Source organism: Drosophila suzukii, unplaced genomic scaffold, assembly GCF_043229965.1.
Source record: "Drosophila suzukii unplaced genomic scaffold, CBGP_Dsuzu_IsoJpt1.0 scf_4, whole genome shotgun sequence".
Taxonomy (NCBI): Eukaryota; Metazoa; Arthropoda; class Insecta; order Diptera; family Drosophilidae; genus Drosophila; species Drosophila suzukii.
This window is the reverse complement of record NW_027255927.1, coordinates 1817715-1840021: the sequence shown is the minus strand read 5'-3', so window position 1 is coordinate 1840021 and position 22307 is coordinate 1817715. Positions and strand designations below refer to the sequence as shown.

Here is a 22307-nt window from a genome sequence, read left to right as displayed (position 1 = left end):
TGATATGAGTTTGATATGAAAGATCAACCACAATAATAGGGGTCTTCAATTTAAAATCATTTCGGGTCAAAAATGGTTGTGACTTACGATTATAGTAACTAGATTGAAATCTTGTATACATTTCATATGAAATATATAGGTGAGCATACTAATTCTTACTAAAATCAACATTCAGATTATTATTAATATGACTCAGAATTCAAGTGAACTTTCAAGTTTGATAAGTTATTTGTGATAAGCTCTCCATTTAGTGTAAATCCAATTATGGCAAATCTTGGTTTTTCGCGGTTAGCCGACAATTTCACATTTCACCTGTGTTGACTCCTATACCCCAATTTGGGGTTAACATATAAACCCCAACTCCGGAATGCGATTGGTAGGTTTACACAACTTTTAATAACATCGTACACCTTAATTTTTGTAAAATCGCTCAGAGTTACATGGGGAATTTTCCAGGTTTTATTCGTAGTTTCCAGTTTAAAAGTTTGTTCATTGCTGGTTTGTTCAAGACTCACCAAGATTCTTAGTTAGCATCAACACTAGTTTGTGTTTACAATTTAACAAAACTTTTTTATAATCCTCAGCCAATCCCAACAAATTTTTTAATGGTACAGAAAAATTTTAGGTAGGGATCCCGTAGACATTTCGTCTCCACTACTCCATCCAGAATTTAATAGTTATTGACTTTGAAGATTATCCAGAGATATACAATTTTTTAGGGTAGTAGTCATACCGACATAGACTTGACACGTTGGACTCGTTGTATTTAGTTGTTACCTAGCAGTATTTTGATGGTTACTTTCTTTTTAGTCTTGTTTTTGGATGGTTACTTTTTGTATAGTACCTGTACAGTACTTGATTTTGGATGGTTACTATCTGTATAGTATCTGTAAAGTACTTGGTTTTAGATGGTAACTAAATGTTAACAAGTATTATGAGTTGCTATAGTCTCTTATTAAGAAATATCAAAGTACACAAGTTAAAGTTTCTAAGATGTGTTAGCCAAACACACTTGCAATGAAATATCATTACCTGAAAGTCACATTACCTAAGTCACATTACCTAAAGTCACATGCCCAAGACCCAAGGACATTGAACAAAATACTTCCCCTTCATTTGTACCTGTAGTTTTAATTACAGTCAGAAACAAAATTTGTAGGACCGCTCAATATTTTTTTATATATTTTATTATTGTAAACATATTTCATTAAATTCATAATTCATAATTAATTATATTTTATGTATATTTGTATATAATTAATTTTCTTACTCCATCCCTCTGTAAGAAACATGTCGGGTAGCTACGAATAAGCGTGGAAGTTGGACACGGTCCGGCTACCGCCAAGACCCCAACACGAAGCGCAAATAAGTAGCCCCGGACAGTCAGCGGGTATCTGCGTCGTAGCTGTACCGACGTCGCGCTTGTGCTGCCGCCTCCGACAAATAGCTCACACATACCCTCTTCCCACACTCTTTGAACCTACCTCTTCCCTACCCACACAACTCATCTCACCCCGGGCTGGACTAAGGTGTCACTCTTACCGTGCCGAGAGTCAATCTGGCTGAGAGCCCGAGTCATCAAATAACTCAGTCTCAAACGGTGAGCTCAGGCAAGTGGCGACCGCTTGTTCTAAGTCAGCCTTACCCGAATACAGCGGATCTCTGCCCGGGTGGACCTGTCCCTTCTCCGCAGCTCGTGGGACTTAACATGGAGAATTTAACAAATAAAAACAAAAAAGACTGTACCAAACAAGAGCCCGACACTCTCAAAAAGTCGGAAGACGTAACCAACGACGATAAGAAGAGCAAGATCACGGCTCCGACTACCCCAGTCCATGTGACATCTACCCCTGCCAAGGCCAGCGAACAACGCAGCCGGCTAAGCCCAACTCGCCACAGCGACAAGCCCAAGTCTCCCACCCGCGTAGGTGTCGCTAACCAGCTACTCCAACCTGAGGGGAGCGCTAAAGCCGGTCTCGTGGTGAGTACCAGGGCAAAGGAGTTTAAGAGGATACCACATAACCAGGCAGGACCTCTTGAACGAAAGAAAGCTTTTAGGATCCTCAAACGGCTGGCCACCAATCCGATACGTGAGGATCAGACGATGATGGCGGCCCTTGCGACAGTGGCCTTGAAAGTGCTGGACGAAAACCCAGGCCCGCCACCCGATTGCACAGATGCAGGGTGGTACCAGGGCAATGTTAAGTTGATTGCCTGCGAAGACGAGAGATCGGCAGCACTCTACAAGGCTGCAATTAACAAGGTCGGCGAGGTCTACCCCGATGCCAAGCTTGCAGTTTGCGATGCTGCAGACTTCGTCTCGACCGAGAGCGAGGGTGTGGCTGCCGGCGGAACCAGAGGCTATACTCAGCCTGCTGACCAGGTTCAACCCAAAACTTCCAACAGACGGTTGGAAGGTGGTCAAGGTGGAAAAAACCGAGCGCGTCACCATGAACGTGGTTATCCTCCTGAACCAGGCCTGCTTGGAACCCCTCGCAGCCCAACAATACCGGGTGAACTACGGGTTCGATAAGGTACAGCTTCGAATCTACGACACGGATAAGTTAGCGGCAGACAACCAGGCTGCCTGTGCGTCGTACGAACCCCCGAGCGACGACGAACTGGAACATGAAGAGGCCACCCTCACCGGCTACGTGTCAACCGACTCGGAGCTGACAGAGAGCCTGAAGCAGCTGTGCACCCAGGACACAACCCGACCAAGGCGCACTGTTCTCCAGGACATAGCGGAGGAAGCGGCGGATACCCAGCCCGACCTCGGTCCCAAAGATGGTGCAGTTTCTGCAGATTAACCTGCACCACAGCAAGGCAGCATCCGCTGCCCTCCTCACCCGCCTGGCAACAGGCAACATAGACGTAGTCCTCATTCAAGAGCCATGGATTGTTGGCAACAACATCTGTGGCTTATCAAGCTATTTTACACCAAGGATAAGGGTAAAACCAGAACCTGCATTCATACAAAGACACACTTTTTATACATTTCTTATTCCATAGTTTAGCGAGGGCGACCTCACCACGGTCAGACTGGAGCTAAACGAACAAACCATAGCATCATTCTATCTGGCTCACGACAACGAAGGGCCACTACCAAACACCACTACACAACAACTAAACCATACAAGACTAAGACTATACAAAAAGGAAATTAGAATATCAAAGCGAAGAGCTTGGGCTAACTTCTGCAGTAGCATAGAATCTACTGCGGAGGCATCCAGACTCAGAAGAATTCTAGCAAAAGCTCCAGCAACCATTGGCTATCTAAAAACCAATGCTGACAGCTGGACAGAAAACAGCCAGGAAACCCTTGAACTACTGCTAGACACCCACTTCCCTAAGAACACCCATGTAGTGGAGGACCTCCACATAGAGGAGAACTTAGACGACCAGAGTACTGACGCACAGCATGCGTACCGTAAGGGTAGATCAACAGATACCGCCCTCCACTCTCTAGTGTACAGTATAGAGAGAGGTTTCCGCAATAGGGAATACTCTCTTGCAGCGTTTCTACACATAGAAGGCGCCTTTAACAACGTCACCCCAACGGCGATTACTGGTGCTCTGACTGAACTGGGCATTTAGCGGCCCATAGTAGGACTCAGACACACCATGCTAACCAGCAGAGTAGTGTACTCCACTATGGGATCGGCCCACTCGACCAGGAATGACAGCAGAGGAACTCCACAAGGGGGCGTACTCTCACCTCTTCTATGGGTTTTAGTGGTCAACAAACTGCTATCACTTCTAGAAAAGGCGGGCACAAAAGTGGTAGCCTACGCGGACGACGTGGTTATCCTACTGCAGGGCAAATTCCCGCAAACCCTTTGCAATCTAATGGAGACAGCCTTATCCACCGTCTCCCGTGGGACGGCTAACTGTGGACTGGGAGTTAACCCAGAAAAGACCGAACTAGTTCTCTGTACAAGGAAGTATAAGGTACCAATTCTAGTTCCCCCAAAACTACACCAAACGCGCCTAACCTTTAGCAACCAAGCAAAGTACCTAGGTGTCATCCTTGACAAAAAGCTCCTCTGGACAGATAACATCCTAGATCGTACACGCAAAGCGGCCATAGCCCTCTTCACTGGCTATACACTGCAATAGTCAGGTCCATTCTCCTCTACGGAAACATCGTTTGGTGGCCTTCTCTAGACAGGAACTGCAACCTCCGGATCCTTCACAAGATCCAAAGAAGCGCAGAGCTCTGCATCAGTGGGGCGCTTCGCACTACCGCCACTGAGGCACTAAACACAATCCTCGATCCCAACCCCTGGATCTACTTGCCAAAAGCTGGGCATCTGCAACAGCGCTGAGGCTCCGCGAAGCAGCGGCATGGACAACAGGCTCTACGGGTCACTCCAATATCCTATCAAAACATTCACCCTTACGACGTAGTACAGACTACGTCCCACCCATAGTCAACTTCGAAAGAAGATACAAGATTTTTAGACCCACCTGTACAGACTGGGACAACCTCCCACACCAATTCGTAAACGCCGTCGACATATACACAGACAGCTCCAAGCTTAACTCCCAAACAGGTGGGGGAGTCTTTTCCCCCGAACTAGACATAAAAGTCTCATTCCGCCTACCAGACCACTGTAGTGTTTTCCAAGCGGAAGTCATGGCAATTCAGGAAGTCATTACCCACCTGAACACGTCTGTACATCAAGACTTAGATATCTTCCTCTTCTCGTATAGTCAAGCAGCCCTCAGGGCCCTCGACTCCTACACATCGAACTCAAAAACAATCTGAATGCCGCAAATCTCTTAACGAGATGGCCACTCATCTGAGAATCAACCTCATCTGGGTGCCTGGACACCGCAATATTGAGGGCAACTGCATAGCAGACGAGCTAGCAAGACAGGGGACAACCGCCGATATACTTCGTGATAAGGACACGGTAGGTATGCCCATGGCTACCTGCAAGCTCCATCTCAGGCAGAGATTGTATACACTTTCCAACAACCGTTGGAACTCAATCTCAACATGCCACAGTTCTAAACTCACATGGCCAAACTACAACTCGAAAAGAACAAAAACTCTCCTACAATGCAGCAGGGAGGACATCTCCGCTCTCCTAAATGCCCTCACGGGCCACTGTCTTATAGGGACTCATGCGCTAAGGCTGGGACTAAGTAACCACGACTTCTGCCGCAGCTGCAAACAGATAGACGAAGAGGAAAGCAACGAACACCTCCTATGCTTCTGCCCAGCGCATAACCTAAAGCGCTTTCAAACCCTAGGTAGCTACACACTTCCGAACCTTGCGGCCATTCAGGACGTAAGCATCCAAATACTCCTATGTTTCTTAAGAAGAACAGAATACTTCGCGAAAGCAGATAACCCATGAGCTAGGGAAACGGATCTGTTCAGAGATCATGTGGTATCACAAGGGGCCCATTATCGCCTAAGTGAGGGGATTAGTATCTAATCTCCAACCACTCCTACCTAACCTAACCTAACTATAATTGGGAAAGTAATTGAAATCGCTCCGGCGTAATACAGTAAAAAACAAAAAACACTGTGATTATCCCATTTTCTATCACCATAACAAATGTGTATACCCACACTTAAATGACCAATTGTATCCTTTGTCCAAAAATGTCTGTGACTCACTTATAAATTTATCACCGATAATTTAAATCCCATTAAGCAAACCACCCATTGCTAACCGTACCATACCCACAGAGTCAAGTTGGTTACCTACAATAAACATAGGTGGTGGTGTAAAGGATTGCTAAAATGCCTCGACACAGGCGCAAAGGTCATAAAAATGATCATAAAAATATAATTAGGAAAGTATTTTTTATTTGCGAACCATTTATACTTGTTACCAACAACACAAATAGTTATGTTACAAAGGATTTGCTTAAATGCCTCGACGCAGGCGCAAAGGTCAAGGTATTGGAAAAAAAATCATGGAATATTATCCCTTCATAAAAGAGGTCAAAAAATAAATAATTAGAAAAGTATTTTCTATTTGCGAACAATTTATAAATGTTACCAACAACACAAATAGTTGTTACAAAGGATTGCTAATGTACCTTGATGCAGGCGCAAAGGTCAAGGTAATGGAAAAATTCATGGAATATTATCGCTTGACCAAAAACGAAAATTTCTTAAATTTGGATAATAAAAAAATATATATTAATTCAATACTTTGATTTTTCCATCAAAATGCTTGATAAATAATGATAATAATAAGTTTTCATGTGCCTATTTAATTTACCAAAAACAGTATTAGTCTTCTCTCATAAAATTGATCTTTTGGATCCCTCTAATTCCCCACCGGTGAAATATATGTTCCTCATATTTAATAATGATGGTTTGTCATAGATGGGTACTTGTAATTCATATTTAAGATATTTCCATCCTTCTCTAACTAATATCCTTTTATCCATCATGTAAACAGGTTTAGAATTGTATTGCATACTTCAACCCCTAGCCACACCCACCACTGTAACAGATTTGACTTTTCCAATGGCTGCCCCAGCTACCTAAACTGTACATTCCTTTTGATTTTCTCTTTTCTTTTCTAAGCAATGTACACAATTTTTAAACTGGTTCTGACCTCCCTCTTTAAGGGCATCCTCTACTTTATTTTCGTTATATTTCTGATCTTTTCCTAACAGTAGGTTGTTACACTTTTATCATTTTATGGGATTATTGAGCACCCGAAATCCCAGATATTAACTCATAACATGTAACTAGCAGAATATAGTTAAAGATATCAGACTCTAAAAAGACAAGATTTACCTACAATTCAATTTACCATCTACAATCCCTGGAGAAGAGTTTAGTATTTGTAGTTTAATTTTCTAATTTATTGATTTCGCAGATTCCCGGTGGTGAATACCAATTTTTAAGAAATCGCTGCCAACTCCATACCATTCAGACACTGGTTTACAACCTCATAGAACTGACTCTCAAGGTATCTGTAATGCACAATATATTTCCGTCTCTTTTCTTTTAATCAATATTAAAACATTTCAAAAACTGGTTTTGGAGTTCATTTTATTCGTAGAATTAAATTATTAAAAATTATTAAGCCAACAGAGATTATAATGTTTTTGTGATAGTATCCCATGAATAATACATAATTCTTATTTGTATATTTTCAAAATTATTTATTTCAGAAAATTATTCATTAATCGCATTCAAAAAATATTCATAATATAACTTACAATTATTTAGATTTATCAATAGAGTTTCCCAACTATTAATATTAAATGATATTGCATCATATCTATTTTTAAGATTAGGTATTAAGATAGGGTCGTCCTCGCGAGACATAGCGCTGACCAACTCACATTGGTCTGCCTCACCATTAAATTTAAGACATTCTAAGTCTGATATTGAATCCCTTATACGAAAAATCATCTCCTTAACTTCAAGTAGCAGTCGTGACAGCGGATTATTTTCCATTTCCGCATCGTGAAGATCAATTTGGTGTTGAAACTTGGTTGTCTCCATCATCAGCTCGGTGATTCGATTTTCCACGTTTTCAACATCAAAGAGATGGGAATCGATATTGTTTTCGCTCTGCAAATCCACCAAGCGCCATTTCAGGATGTCCAACTCTTCTTTAGTATCATAATAGACACTACAATTTCCTTAAAGATTCCTATCTCAATCAACAAATCTTCATTTATTTTAAAGTCACAGGGGTTGATTTGGTTGTTGAATACATAAGAAACCGGAAATCAAAGTCAAAGTAAGATTGTAGGCCAACATATATCGATATTGGGAACTGTTGTTATATGAGTATGCGTACATTTAATTGTATTTAATATAATAGTTGTTGATAATTATAATTTTATAATGGTCATCATTAAGTAGGAGGAGTGGTACAGAATTTTTATTCTTAATATTTAATCCTAAAAATAGATATGACGCAATATCATTTAATATTAATAATTGGGAAACTCTATTGATAAATCTAAAAATTGTAAGATATATTATGAATATTGTTTGAATGAGAAGTTTCAACACCAAATTGATCTTCACGATGCGGAAATCGAAAATAATCCGCTGTCACGACTGCTAATGGAAGTTAAGGAGATGATTTTTCGTATAAGGGATTCAATATCAGACTTAGAATGTCTTAAATTTAATGGTGAGGCAGACCAATGTGAGTTGGTCAGCGCTATGTCTCGCGAGGACGACCCTATCTTAATATTTAATCTTCAAAAAAGATATGATGCAATATCATTTAATATTAATAATTGGGAAACTCTATTGATAAATCTAAATAATTGTAAGATATATTATGAATATTATTTGAATGCGATTAATGAATAATTTTCTGAAATAAATAATTTTGAAAATATACAAATAAGAACTATGTATTATTCATGGGATACTATCACAAAAACATTATTATCTCTGTTGGCTTAATAATTTTTAAAATTTTTTGAAATTTTTTAATATTGATTAGAAGAAAAGAGACGGAAATATATTGTGCATTACAGATACCTTGAGAGTCAGTTCTATGAGGTTGTAAACCAGTGTCTGAATGGTATGGAGTTGGCAGCGATTTGTTAAAAATTGGTATTCACCAGCGGGAATCTGTGAAATCAATAAATTAGAAAATTAAACTACAAATACTAAACTCTTCTCCAGGGATTGTAGATGTTAAATTGAATTGTAGGTAAATCTTGTCTTTTTAGAGTCTGATATCTTTAACTATATTCTGCTAGTTACATGTTATGAGTTAATATCTGGGATTTCGGGTGCTCAATAATCCCATAAAATGATAAAAGTTGAACAACCTACTGTTAGGAAAAGATCAGAAATATAACGAAAATAAAGTAGAGGATGCCCTTAAAGAGGGAGGTCAGAACCAGTTTAAAAATTGTGTACATTGCTTAGAAAGGAAAAGAGAAAATCAAAGGAAATGTACAGTTTAGGTAGCTTGAGCAGCCATTGGAAAAGTCAAATCTGTTACAGTGTTGGGTGTGGCTAGGGGCTGAAGCATGCAATACAATTCTAAACCTGTTTACATGATGGATAAAAGGATATTAGTTACAGAAGGATGGAAATATCTTAAATATGAATTACAAGTACCCATCTAAGACAAACCATCATTATTAAATATGAGGAACATATATTTCACCGGTGGGGAATTAGAGGGATCCAAAAGATCAATTTTATGAGAGAAGACTAATACTGTTTTTGGTAAATTAAATAGGCACATGAAAACTTATTACTCAATTAGGTAGAGAATATCAAACAACTAGATTTATCAAGCATTTTGATGGAAAAATCAAAGTATTGAATTAATATATATTTTTTTATTATCCAAATTGAAGAAATTTTCGTTTTTGGTCAAGCGATAATATTCCATGAATTTTTCCATTACCTTGACCTTTGGGCCTGCATCAAGGTATTTTAGCAATCCTTTGTAAAAACTATTTGTGTTGTTGGTAACATTTATAAATTGTTCGCAAATAGAAAATACTTTTCTAATTATTTATTTTATGACCTCTTTTATGAAGGGATAATATTCCATGAATTTCTTCCCAATACCTTGACCTTTGCGCCTGCGTCGAGGCATGTAAGCAAATCCTTTGTAACATAACTATTTGTGTTGTTGGTAACAAGTATAAATGGTTCGCAAATAAAAAATACTTTCCTAATTATATTTTTATGTTCATTTTTATGACCTTTGCGCCTGTGTCGAGGCATTTTAGCAATCCTTTACACCACCACCTATGTTTATTGTAGGTAACCAACTTGACTCTGTGGTTATGGTACGGTTAGCAATGGGTGGTTTGCTTAATGGGATTTAAATTATCGGTGATAAATTTATAAGTGAAAGTCACAGACATTTTTGGACAAAGGATACATTTGGTCATTTAAGTGTGGGTATACACATTTGTTATGGTGATAGAAAATGGGATAATCACAGTGTTTTTTGTTTTTTACTGTATTACGCCGGAGCGATTTCAATTACTTTCCCAATTATAGTTAGTCTTAAATCGTTTTTTGATATTCATATATTTTGTTCTTTCTAGATATTTTATTGTAGCAAATAACTATAGTTATGGGATGTAGAGCTAGCTATCGTTGATAAGATTACATTTATTATACCTACATAAGATGAAAGAACATGAAAAATGGAAATGTTTTATTTTAACAATATACTAGTTAAAGTGGATGATATTATTATATATTCTTAATATCTGTCATTATGAATCAAAATTGTTTATCAAAACAGCTTCTACACAGCTTTTAGACAACTTGTGAAAAATTTATTTCTTAATTAGTTTTACAATCACAGGATACATATTTCCCCAACATAACCGGACATGTTCCTGTAAGATTTATATATCAATCTTGAGATATTTTGGCTTTGCATTCTTTCTTACGTACATAGCAAACACATTGAAAATCAGAGTGTAAGCTCTTACTTCACATCGAAAGTCGTCCAGTGATCAAGAATTTTTGATCATTCTTTACAAAAGACTATAAAAGCTCGTAGACGTTAATAACAACTAGTAACCAGCTAATAATAATTAGTAAACATCAAGTAAACAGATACTAAACATATATAAACCAGATACTAAACAGCTAGTAAACAACTTGTATACATATACTAAACAACTTGTATACATTTACTAAACATATAGAAACCAGATACTAAACAACTTGTATACATCTACTAAACATATAGTAACCAGATACTTAACAACTTGTATACATCTACTAAACATATAGTAACCAGCTAATCAGTATTGTAATTAAAGAGTTTATTAAACTTATGTAGAATCTTAGACAATGATGCCTTACTCATACAAATAGTATACAAATAGAATAGAATTAGAAAACTAGAACTAGAAAAATAGTTGACAACAAAAACCGATATTACCAGGTCCCAACACCTCTATCATAAACTTGAATCAGAAATTAAATTGAAAGACGCTCCTATGCTAGCTAATGATGCTTTCGAAATATGTTATAATATTATTATGGGTTAGACCAAATGAATGCTTTAAAAATAATCCAACATCTGAGAAAGATTACATAGTGAAAACTATTTTACATCTATCTATGGGAACCAAGCGAAAATCTGCGTTTGGAACGAAGATTAATAACCGATGTCTCTTACAGAGGGATAATTAATTATATACAAATATACATAAAATATAATTAATTATGAATTTAATGAAATATGTTTACAATAATAAAATATATAAAAAAATATTGAATGATCCTACAAATTTTGTTTCTGACTGTAATTAAAACTACAGGTACAAATGAAGGGGAAGTATTTTATTCAATGTCCTTGGGTCTTGGGCATGTGACTTTGATGACGGTGAGGTAATGATAGTTCACTGCAAGTGTGTTTGGCTAACATATCTTAGAAACTTTAACTTGTGTACTTTGTTTATTCTTAATTAGAGACTATAGCAACTCATAATACTTGTTAACATTTAGTTACCATCTAAAACCAAGTACTTTACAGATACTACACAGATAGTAACCATCCAAAATCAAGTACTTTACAGGAGCTATACAAAAAGTAACCATCCAAAAACAAGACTAAAAAGAAAGTAACCATCAAAATACTGCTAGGTAACAACTAAATACAACGAGTCCAACGTGTCATGTCTATGTCGGTGTGACTACTACCCTAAAAAATTGTATATCTCTGGATAATCTTCAAAGTCAATGGAGTTGGCAGCGATTTGTTAAAAATTGGTATTCACCAGCGGGAATCTGTGAAATCAATAAATTAGAAAATTAAACTACAAATACTAAACTCTTCTCCAGGGATTGTAGATGTTAAATTGAATTGTAGGTAAATCTTGTCTTTTTAGAGTCTGATATCTTTAACTATATTCTGCTAGTTACATGTTATGAGTTAATATCTGGGATTTCGGGTGCTCAATAATCCCATAAAATGATAAAAGTTGAACAACCTACTGTTAGGAAAAGATCAGAAATATAACGAAAATAAAGTAGAGGATGCCCTTAAAGAGGGAGGTCAGAACCAGTTTAAAAATTGTGTACATTGCTTAGAAAGGAAAAGAGAAAATCAAAGGAAATGTACAGTTTAGGTAGCTTGAGCAGCCATTGGAAAAGTCAAATCTGTTACAGTGTTGGGTGTGGCTAGGGGCTGAAGCATGCAATACAATTCTAAACCTGTTTACATGATGGATAAAAGGATATTAGTTACAGAAGGATGGAAATATCTTAAATATGAATTACAAGTACCCATCTAAGACAAACCATCATTATTAAATATGAGGAACATATATTTCACCGGTGGGGAATTAGAGGGATCCAAAAGATCAATTTTATGAGAGAAGACTAATACTGTTTTTGGTAAATTAAATAGGCACATGAAAACTTATTACTCAATTAGGTAGAGAATATCAAACAACTAGATTTATCAAGCATTTTGATGGAAAAATCAAAGTATTGAATTAATATATATTTTTTTATTATCCAAATTGAAGAAATTTTCGTTTTTGGTCAAGCGATAATATTCCATGAATTTTTCCATTACCTTGACCTTTGGGCCTGCATCAAGGTATTTTAGCAATCCTTTGTAAAAACTATTTGTGTTGTTGGTAACATTTATAAATTGTTCGCAAATAGAAAATACTTTTCTAATTATTTATTTTATGACCTCTTTTATGAAGGGATAATATTCCATGAATTTCTTCCCAATACCTTGACCTTTGCGCCTGCGTCGAGGCATGTAAGCAAATCCTTTGTAACATAACTATTTGTGTTGTTGGTAACAAGTATAAATGGTTCGCAAATAAAAAATACTTTCCTAATTATATTTTTATGTTCATTTTTATGACCTTTGCGCCTGTGTCGAGGCATTTTAGCAATCCTTTACACCACCACCTATGTTTATTGTAGGTAACCAACTTGACTCTGTGGTTATGGTACGGTTAGCAATGGGTGGTTTGCTTAATGGGATTTAAATTATCGGTGATAAATTTATAAGTGAAAGTCACAGACATTTTTGGACAAAGGATACATTTGGTCATTTAAGTGTGGGTATACACATTTGTTATGGTGATAGAAAATGGGATAATCACAGTGTTTTTTGTTTTTTACTGTATTACGCCGGAGCGATTTCAATTACTTTCCCAATTATAGTTAGTCTTAAATCGTTTTTTGATATTCATATATTTTGTTCTTTCTAGATATTTTATTGTAGCAAATAACTATAGTTATGGGATGTAGAGCTAGCTATCGTTGATAAGATTACATTTATTATACCTACATAAGATGAAAGAACATGAAAAATGGAAATGTTTTATTTTAACAATATACTAGTTAAAGTGGATGATATTATTATATATTCTTAATATCTGTCATTATGAATCAAAATTGTTTATCAAAACAGCTTCTACACAGCTTTTAGACAACTTGTGAAAAATTTATTTCTTAATTAGTTTTACAATCACAGGATACATATTTCCCCAACATAACCGGACATGTTCCTGTAAGATTTATATATCAATCTTGAGATATTTTGGCTTTGCATTCTTTCTTACGTACATAGCAAACACATTGAAAATCAGAGTGTAAGCTCTTACTTCACATCGAAAGTCGTCCAGTGATCAAGAATTTTTGATCATTCTTTACAAAAGACTATAAAAGCTCGTAGACGTTAATAACAACTAGTAACCAGCTAATAATAATTAGTAAACATCAAGTAAACAGATACTAAACATATATAAACCAGATACTAAACAGCTAGTAAACAACTTGTATACATATACTAAACAACTTGTATACATTTACTAAACATATAGAAACCAGATACTAAACAACTTGTATACATCTACTAAACATATAGTAACCAGATACTTAACAACTTGTATACATCTACTAAACATATAGTAACCAGCTAATCAGTATTGTAATTAAAGAGTTTATTAAACTTATGTAGAATCTTAGACAATGATGCCTTACTCATACAAATAGTATACAAATAGAATAGAATTAGAAAACTAGAACTAGAAAAATAGTTGACAACAAAAACCGATATTACCAGGTCCCAACACCTCTATCATAAACTTGAATCAGAAATTAAATTGAAAGACGCTCCTATGCTAGCTAATGATGCTTTCGAAATATGTTATAATATTATTATGGGTTAGACCAAATGAATGCTTTAAAAATAATCCAACATCTGAGAAAGATTACATAGTGAAAACTATTTTACATCTATCTATGGGAACCAAGCGAAAATCTGCGTTTGGAACGAAGATTAATAACCGATGTCTCTTACAGAGGGATAATTAATTATATACAAATATACATAAAATATAATTAATTATGAATTTAATGAAATATGTTTACAATAATAAAATATATAAAAAAATATTGAATGATCCTACAAATTTTGTTTCTGACTGTAATTAGGTACAGGTACAAATGAAGGGGAAGTATTTTATTCAATGTCCTTGGGTCTTGGGCATGTGACTTTGATGACGGTGAGGTAATGATAGTTCACTGCAAGTGTGTTTGGCTAACATATCTTAGAAACTTTAACTTGTGTACTTTGTTTATTCTTAATTAGAGACTATAGCAACTCATAATACTTGTTAACATTTAGTTACCATCTAAAACCAAGTACTTTACAGATACTACACAGATAGTAACCATCCAAAATCAAGTACTTTACAGGAGCTATACAAAAAGTAACCATCCAAAAACAAGACTAAAAAGAAAGTAACCATCAAAATACTGCTAGGTAACAACTAAATACAACGAGTCCAACGTGTCATGTCTATGTCGGTGTGACTACTACCCTAAAAAATTGTATATCTCTGGATAATCTTCAAAGTCAATACCTATTAAATTCTGGATGGAGTAGTGGAGACGAAATTTCTACGGGATCCTCACTTAAAATTTTTCTGTACCATTAAAAAATTTGTTGTTGGCGTGAGGCCCATGATCTTGTCAATGGGCGTGCGCCTTCAGACTTGTGCATGTGTCCCTTTTATTCCGGTCAGGTAATAGACAGGTGCGCATGTTCGGGTAGCTCTTGCTTGAATCCCTTTTATGATATGTTTATGAGACGTTTTTGTAGAAAGGAGAGATCTTGGAAAATTTACCAGTTGAACATTCTGGGGCGAAAAAAAATGTCCGTTTGAAAATATTCGACATCCGAGAATCACTAACTTGTGGGACTTATTTTAACTGTACCATTGTATGTATTGTATTTTTCTGTACCATTAAAAAATTTGTTGTTGGCGTGAGGCCCATGATCTTGTCAATGGGCGTGCGCCTTCAGACTTGTGCATGTGTCCCTTTTATTCCGGTCAGGTAATAGACAGGTGCGCATGTTCGGGTAGCTCTTGCTTGAATCCCTTTTATGATATGTTTATGAGACGTTTTTGTAGAAAGGAGAGATCTTGGAAAATTTACCAGTTGAACATTCTGGGGCGAAAAAAAATGTCTGTTTGAAAATATTCGACATCCGAGAATCATTAACTTGTGGGACTTATTTTATTGAAATTCTTTTGATTTCTAAATTAGTTTTACAATCATAGGAAACGTTATTCCCCAACATGATCGGACATGTCCCTCTAAGGCAACCATCTTTAGATGTTTTGGGTTTGCGACCTTTCTCACGTGCACAGCAACACCTGCTGAATATTAATTGCTGATAATGAGGAAAAGGATACATGATCAATATTGTCACATGGGGATGTGGGGAAAGTGTGCGACCTTTCTCCCGTGTACAGCAACACCTGCTGAATATTAATTGCTGATAATGAGGAAAAGGTTATGTGATCAGTATTGTCACATGGGGATGTGGGGAAAGTGTTCGACCTTTCTCCCGTGTACAGCAACACCTGCTGAATATTAATTGCTGATAATGAGGAAAAGGATATGTGATCAGTATTGTCACATGGGGATGTGGGGAAAGTGTGCGACCTTTCTCCCGTGTACAGCAACACCTGCTGAATATGAATTGCTGGTAATGAGGAAAAGGATATGTGATCAGTATTGTCACATGGAGATGTGGGGAAAGTGTGCGACCTTTCTCCCGTGTACAGCAACACCTGCTGAATATTAATTGCTGATAATAAGGAAAAGGATATGTGATCAGTATTGTCACATGGTGGTGTGGGGTTGGGGGGCAATTTAGTATACTCTTTATGGATATGATCGTGACATTTTTATGACATCTAAACCTTTTAAAATCAGATAACTTATGGATTATGCTAAGTGTCCCAGAACCCGCATACATTAATGAAGAGGCGGGGGCCATTAATATGTTAGTTAGTGAGAGGCGGAGGTCATTAATATGCTAATTAGTAAGGGGGCGGCGGCCATTAATATGCTAATTGTCCAAGAATCCGCGTTTCCCAACTACTCAAGGCTTACGCCAGGAGGCTGGCTAACAGTTTGTTCCACCCTAGTTTCACCCTATTGCTTGTGTCAGTGAGGTCTCTCTGATATTGTTGACGATGTACACCGTTTGCGATTTCCTGTGTGTTCCAGGACTGCGTCCCTTAAAACCACGACGATCGACAGCTCGTCCATCCTGGCTAGTCGAACCAGGACCTGCTCAGTTTCCACTTGACGAACCGGGCTTACGACGATTATTGTTTAAAATTTTAACACTTTTTTTTCATTTTTAGAAGTTAAAACACAAACAAAGAAACTAAAAAAAAGTATAGCTAAAATAAATTTGTTTGCTGATTTTTAAGTATGCTTTTTATAGAAATCGTCCCCAAAACTATCGACTGTATCTGTGACACCCCTGACAAGGACGCATGTGATACCAAGAAGTTGTGTTGGAAGAGATTTCCGTGTATTTTTATAGACTGGGAATTCTATAATAAATGTCTCTCTTTCACTATGAAAAAAATTCCGGTTTCCTCTTTGAAATTATAACTAAAGATGACTTGTGACAAGCAGATTAATCTTCTTTTATTTTCTTAATCCTGACATCCACCATCTTTTATTTAAACACAAAGTAAAGACTTTTGTATATATATTTTAATTTTATTTTGTTTTACATACATATATATTTAATTTTGTTTTGGTATGTATATACATATATTCTATATATTTTCGTTGCACTGCACTCTGTCTTTACTTAAATGTCTACTCAACTCGGAGGTTAGAGCAATAATGACTTGACATATTTTAATATAAATACAAAATAACCACAAAATAATGTAATGTTTTTGTCAAAATCATTAAAAATCTGTTTGCACTAGGGTGAAGTTATACCGCGGTGCCACAGAAATCCCCTCTGCATTGAATGGGCGCTCTGCGATTTTTGTGGCACACCAGATAAAGCAGTGAGGTTGGAGTCGAACTTGTTGGTATAGTTGATTTATCGCAGGTACAGGCTCATTTTCCATATTATTACCATATAACTATTACCAGTGTTGTGAAAGTGATGTGGACATTTTTTTACCCATTTGAAAAACATTTATCGTTCAGCTACAAAAATTATAATAAAATAACCAATTATCTTTTAAGTTTCATATTTTGGATAACCCGTTTTGCAGGAAGTAAAGTAGGTTTAATATGTAAATTATTGTTGTTAAATGAGTAAACATTTAAATATAACATTTTTTGTAAGTAAATGCATTTAGTTATCTTCATGTCCGTTCCTTACACGAAAAAAAATGGGCCAAGGTACTAAAAGTTAACCATTTCCTTTATAGCCGACAAGCATATATGTTTATCGGGCAAATAAAAGGGCTCAAAGACATGAGGAAACGGTGTATCCCATCCAGTCACCCGCTTCACGGGATCTTCAAGGTGAAAAAACATTTTTCTTGGATGTATGATGCTAGTTCTGAGCCAAATCCCTGGTTTAATGGAGCTTCATGAGCAATTATAATAATAATTATAATAATAATTATAATTAATAATTTTTAAGCAGACTAAAGCTTTTTACAAATATTGTATAAACTTGTTAAAAGGAAACCCAACTTGGTTACTTACGGTACAAATTAAAGTTGTGTCCCACGGTAAAATAGAGACCAAATCGATTACTTCACAATCCACATGCAAATGTACTTTGGCCATTTCAGCAACCTATAAAACGATTTATTATCTTAGAAAACAAAACAAACTAGGAAGAACGCTATAGTCGAGTACCTCGACTATCAGATACCCGTTACTCAGCTAAATAGAGATATGCAAGCAGCAAAGCGAGATTAAAATGCGCCACACACCGGCGGTATACAGATTTAAGCGTTATGGGCGTTAGAGTGGGCGTGGCAAATTTTTTTTTGGATCAATTTTTTATCTAGCATGTAAATTGTGGGCGTCACAGGTTTTCGCGGCTTGTGGGCGTTAAAGTGGGCGTGGCAAACTTTTTTTTAGGTCAATCGATAGGTATTGGTGAGAACAATACATTTCAGTTAAAATTTTTATTCTAGCATCAAAACTGTAGGAGCCACAGTTTTGGGCGGTTTGTGGTCGTGGCACCCTACTGAAACAAACTGGCGCTGCGCAGGAATCTCAGGAATCTGCGTGCCTAATCCCAGTATTGTAACTCTCATAGTTTCCGAGATCTCAGCGTTCATACGGACGGACGGACAGACGGACATGGCTAGATCGACTCGGCTAGTGATCCTGATCAAGAATATATATACTTTATGGGGTCGGAAACGCTTCCTTCTGCCTGTTACATACTTTCCGACAAATCTAGTATACCCTTTTACTCTACGAGTAACGGGTATAAAAATGTCTGCACACACTTCTAATAAAACATGGACTTGTGTACCCCAACCAACAAGTTTGACATCTTTTCCATCCCGAAGTATGTCAGCTTTGCCGAGTTTCGAGGTAAAGTATTCCGTTGGCACATCCTCAACAGCTGCCCGATACAAAGTTTTAGGCTCAACAATTATACAATGGTTTGGATCACGAACGCATGCAAGAAGAAGACCCTTTGCCTTTATGGGTCCACGGGGAACCTTTTTTAATCAAAAATACAAAATACAAAGTATATTTTCCAGAACTTCTTTATACTTTAAAATTACCACTACACGAAGGCCCGGGGTGTGAGCAAAGTATGATTCTGAACTTTAAGAATGGTAGAGTGCCCCGTGACCGACAGCACCACAAGGAACTCTAAAAGTTAATGATCCACAGTCAAAGAGCCCACCACTTCGGTATCGATATTTGGCAGCTTCATTTACTATCTGGTCAAAGCTCGGAAATATGTAGTCCGCAAATTGAATTTCCGCTATTGCGGTAGTTCCAGTATTTGCCACACCAATCGCAAAGCTATAAAATAAATGTATTAAAATCGACGAACTGGCTCTGGCGCAGAAAATTTTCATTGGTCTTATCTTTTAATAAAAGGTCTGATTTCATAAATTTGTATCATGTAGATGGTTATTGAGCGTTGCATGTGAAATTGGAGCCTAGTTGCATTTTAGTTAAGTTAATTAATTAAGTTTTTTCAAAACAAGAAAGCAAGTTATATACTCTTGCGGTTATAATTATTAAATTTAATTCAAAATTCTTAAAAATACAAAAAAATTATATTCCAATAGCATAAGATAATATGTCAAAAAACACCGAAGCTATAATTTGTTTCATATTATTTTCCCATTAATTTTCCAATCGTTCTCATGGCAGCTTTATGATATAGTCGTCCGATTTTGATAAAACTAAATTCAAAATTCAGAACTAATTAAAAAGTGTAATTTCAAAGCGTAGGAGGTTATATGTAAAAAAAATACACCAAAGACATAATTTTTTTTAATTTGTTTTTTCCGATTAATACTATGGAAGCTACAAGATATAGTTGTCCGATCCGGCTGGTTCCGACTTATATACTACCTGCAAAAGAAATAAGACTTTTGGGAAAGTTATAGCCTTTATGGGGTCGGAAACGACTGCATCACTGCGTTGGAAACTTCTGACTGAAATCATAACACCCTCTGCAAGGGTATAAAAATAAAATTAGGCGAACTTTTCAAAACGGGAATTTGTGTCGTTTTGTTTGTCTTTTCGTGAATATCCAATCTCTTTTTCAGGATACTAAAAGTATTATGTGTTAAACAGCTCGAGAAAACAGATATAAACAATAAATACGCCGTTGAAAAGGTATTTTGAAATCCTAAACACTCCTCAATAACCTAATTTTGTAAGTAATAAAAAGTGTAAAAATTGTGACAAACGTTTTTGTGTCGTACTTTAATGACTTGTTTGGTTGGATTGTTGGAAAAACTAACGCTTGTAACTTCTTAGGCAAGTTATTATTTCTCGCATCAAAGCTGTGGGGGGCACAGTTTTATGCTGAGCATTATTAGCCTAGCCTTTAAGTCTAGATCGAATCCGTTATACCAAAAATATGAAGAAGCTATAAACACTAACTCAAACATCTAAAAACAAAAAAAAATCGATTGGTAAAGTGGACTAACATAATACTAAAACCGTCTCCAACCATCGAATTTTCATTTTTACCCATTAAATAGTTACTTTTATGTAATACTTTAACGTAAGAGTTTCTATAGAAAATAGTTATTAAACTGTATAAAAGGGTAGTTATGCGAACCATAAATATGGTTACATTTTTATAGATATAAAATTGATAACGTTATTAATTATTTAAGTTCATAGAAACGTCACTGTAGCATGGTAATGTTTTTGTTGAGTCACTTTTCAAGTGACTTCCAGCTAGAAGCATGTTGAAGACTTTACAGATATATATTTTAAGTAAAGCCTTAACTTTTCTGAGCATGGCTTGGGAGCCTCGGTGTACGAAGCTCTAGAACCAGTTGTGAATTATAATCAATACATTTAAGTAAATTCCTTATTGTTGCATACTTTTGTGTGGAAGATTTTACGTTAGGTTAACTATTTACTAATGCAATAACAAAATACACACATCACTATGTTAATAGTGGCTTAACTACTAAATAGTATACAAAGCAAAAACAAATTCATGTACAACCATTTCTAATAGCAGACAGACAGACAGACAGACTGACAGACTGACAGACTGACAGACTGACAGACTGACAGACTGACAGACTGACAGACTGACAGACTGACAGACTGACAGACTGACAGACTGACAGACTGACAGACTGACAGACTGACAGACTGACAGACTGACAGACTGACAGACTGACAGACTGACAGACTGACAGACTGACAGACTGACAGACTGACAGACTGACAGACTGACAGACTGACAGACTGACAGACTGACAGACTGACAGACTGACAGACTGACAGACTGACAGACTGACAGACTGACAGACTGACAGACTGACAGACTGACAGACTGACAGACTGACAGACTGACAGACTGACAGACTGACAGACTGACAGACTGACAGACTGACAGACTGACAGACTGACAGACTGACAGACTGACAGACTGACAGACTGACAGACTGACAGACTGACAGACTGACAGACTGACAGACTGACAGACTGACAGACTGACAGACTGACAGACTGACAGACTGACAGACTGACAGACTGACAGACTGACAGACTGACAGACTGACAGACTGACAGACTGACAGACTGACAGACTGACAGACTGACAGACTGACAGACTGACAGACTGACAGACTGACAGACTGACAGACTGACAGACTGACAGACTGACAGACTGACAGACTGACAGACTGACAGACTGACAGACTGACAGACTGACAGACTGACAGACTGACAGACTGACAGACTGACAGACTGACAGACTGACAGACTGACAGACTGACAGACTGACAGACTGACAGACTGACAGACTGACAGACTGACAGACTGACAGACTGACAGACTGACAGACTGACAGACTGACAGACTGACAGACTGACAGACTGACAGACTGACAGACTGACAGACTGACAGACTGACAGACTGACAGACTGACAGACTGACAGACTGACAGACTGACAGACTGACAGACTGACAGACTGACAGACTGACAGACTGACAGACTGACAGACTGACAGACTGACAGACTGACAGACTGACAGACTGACAGACTGACAGACTGACAGACTGACAGACTGACAGACTGACAGACTGACAGACTGACAGACTGACAGACTGACAGACTGACAGACTGACAGACTGACAGACTGACAGACTGACAGACTGACAGACTGACAGACTGACAGACTGACAGACTGACAGACTGACAGACTGACAGACTGACAGACTGACAGACTGACAGACTGACAGACTGACAGACTGACAGACTGACAGACTGACAGACTGACAGACTGACAGACTGACAGACTGACAGACTGACAGACTGACAGACTGACAGACTGACAGACTGACAGACTGACAGACTGAC

At 37.2% G+C, this 22307-nt stretch overlaps 1 pseudogene; it reads right to left on the bottom strand.

The window, feature by feature from the left end:
* Positions 1-19409, bottom strand: part of LOC139354867 (2-oxoisovalerate dehydrogenase subunit beta, mitochondrial-like) — a 31445-nt pseudogene extending 12036 nt beyond the window's left edge.
* Positions 19410-22307: the final 2898 nt, after the last annotated feature.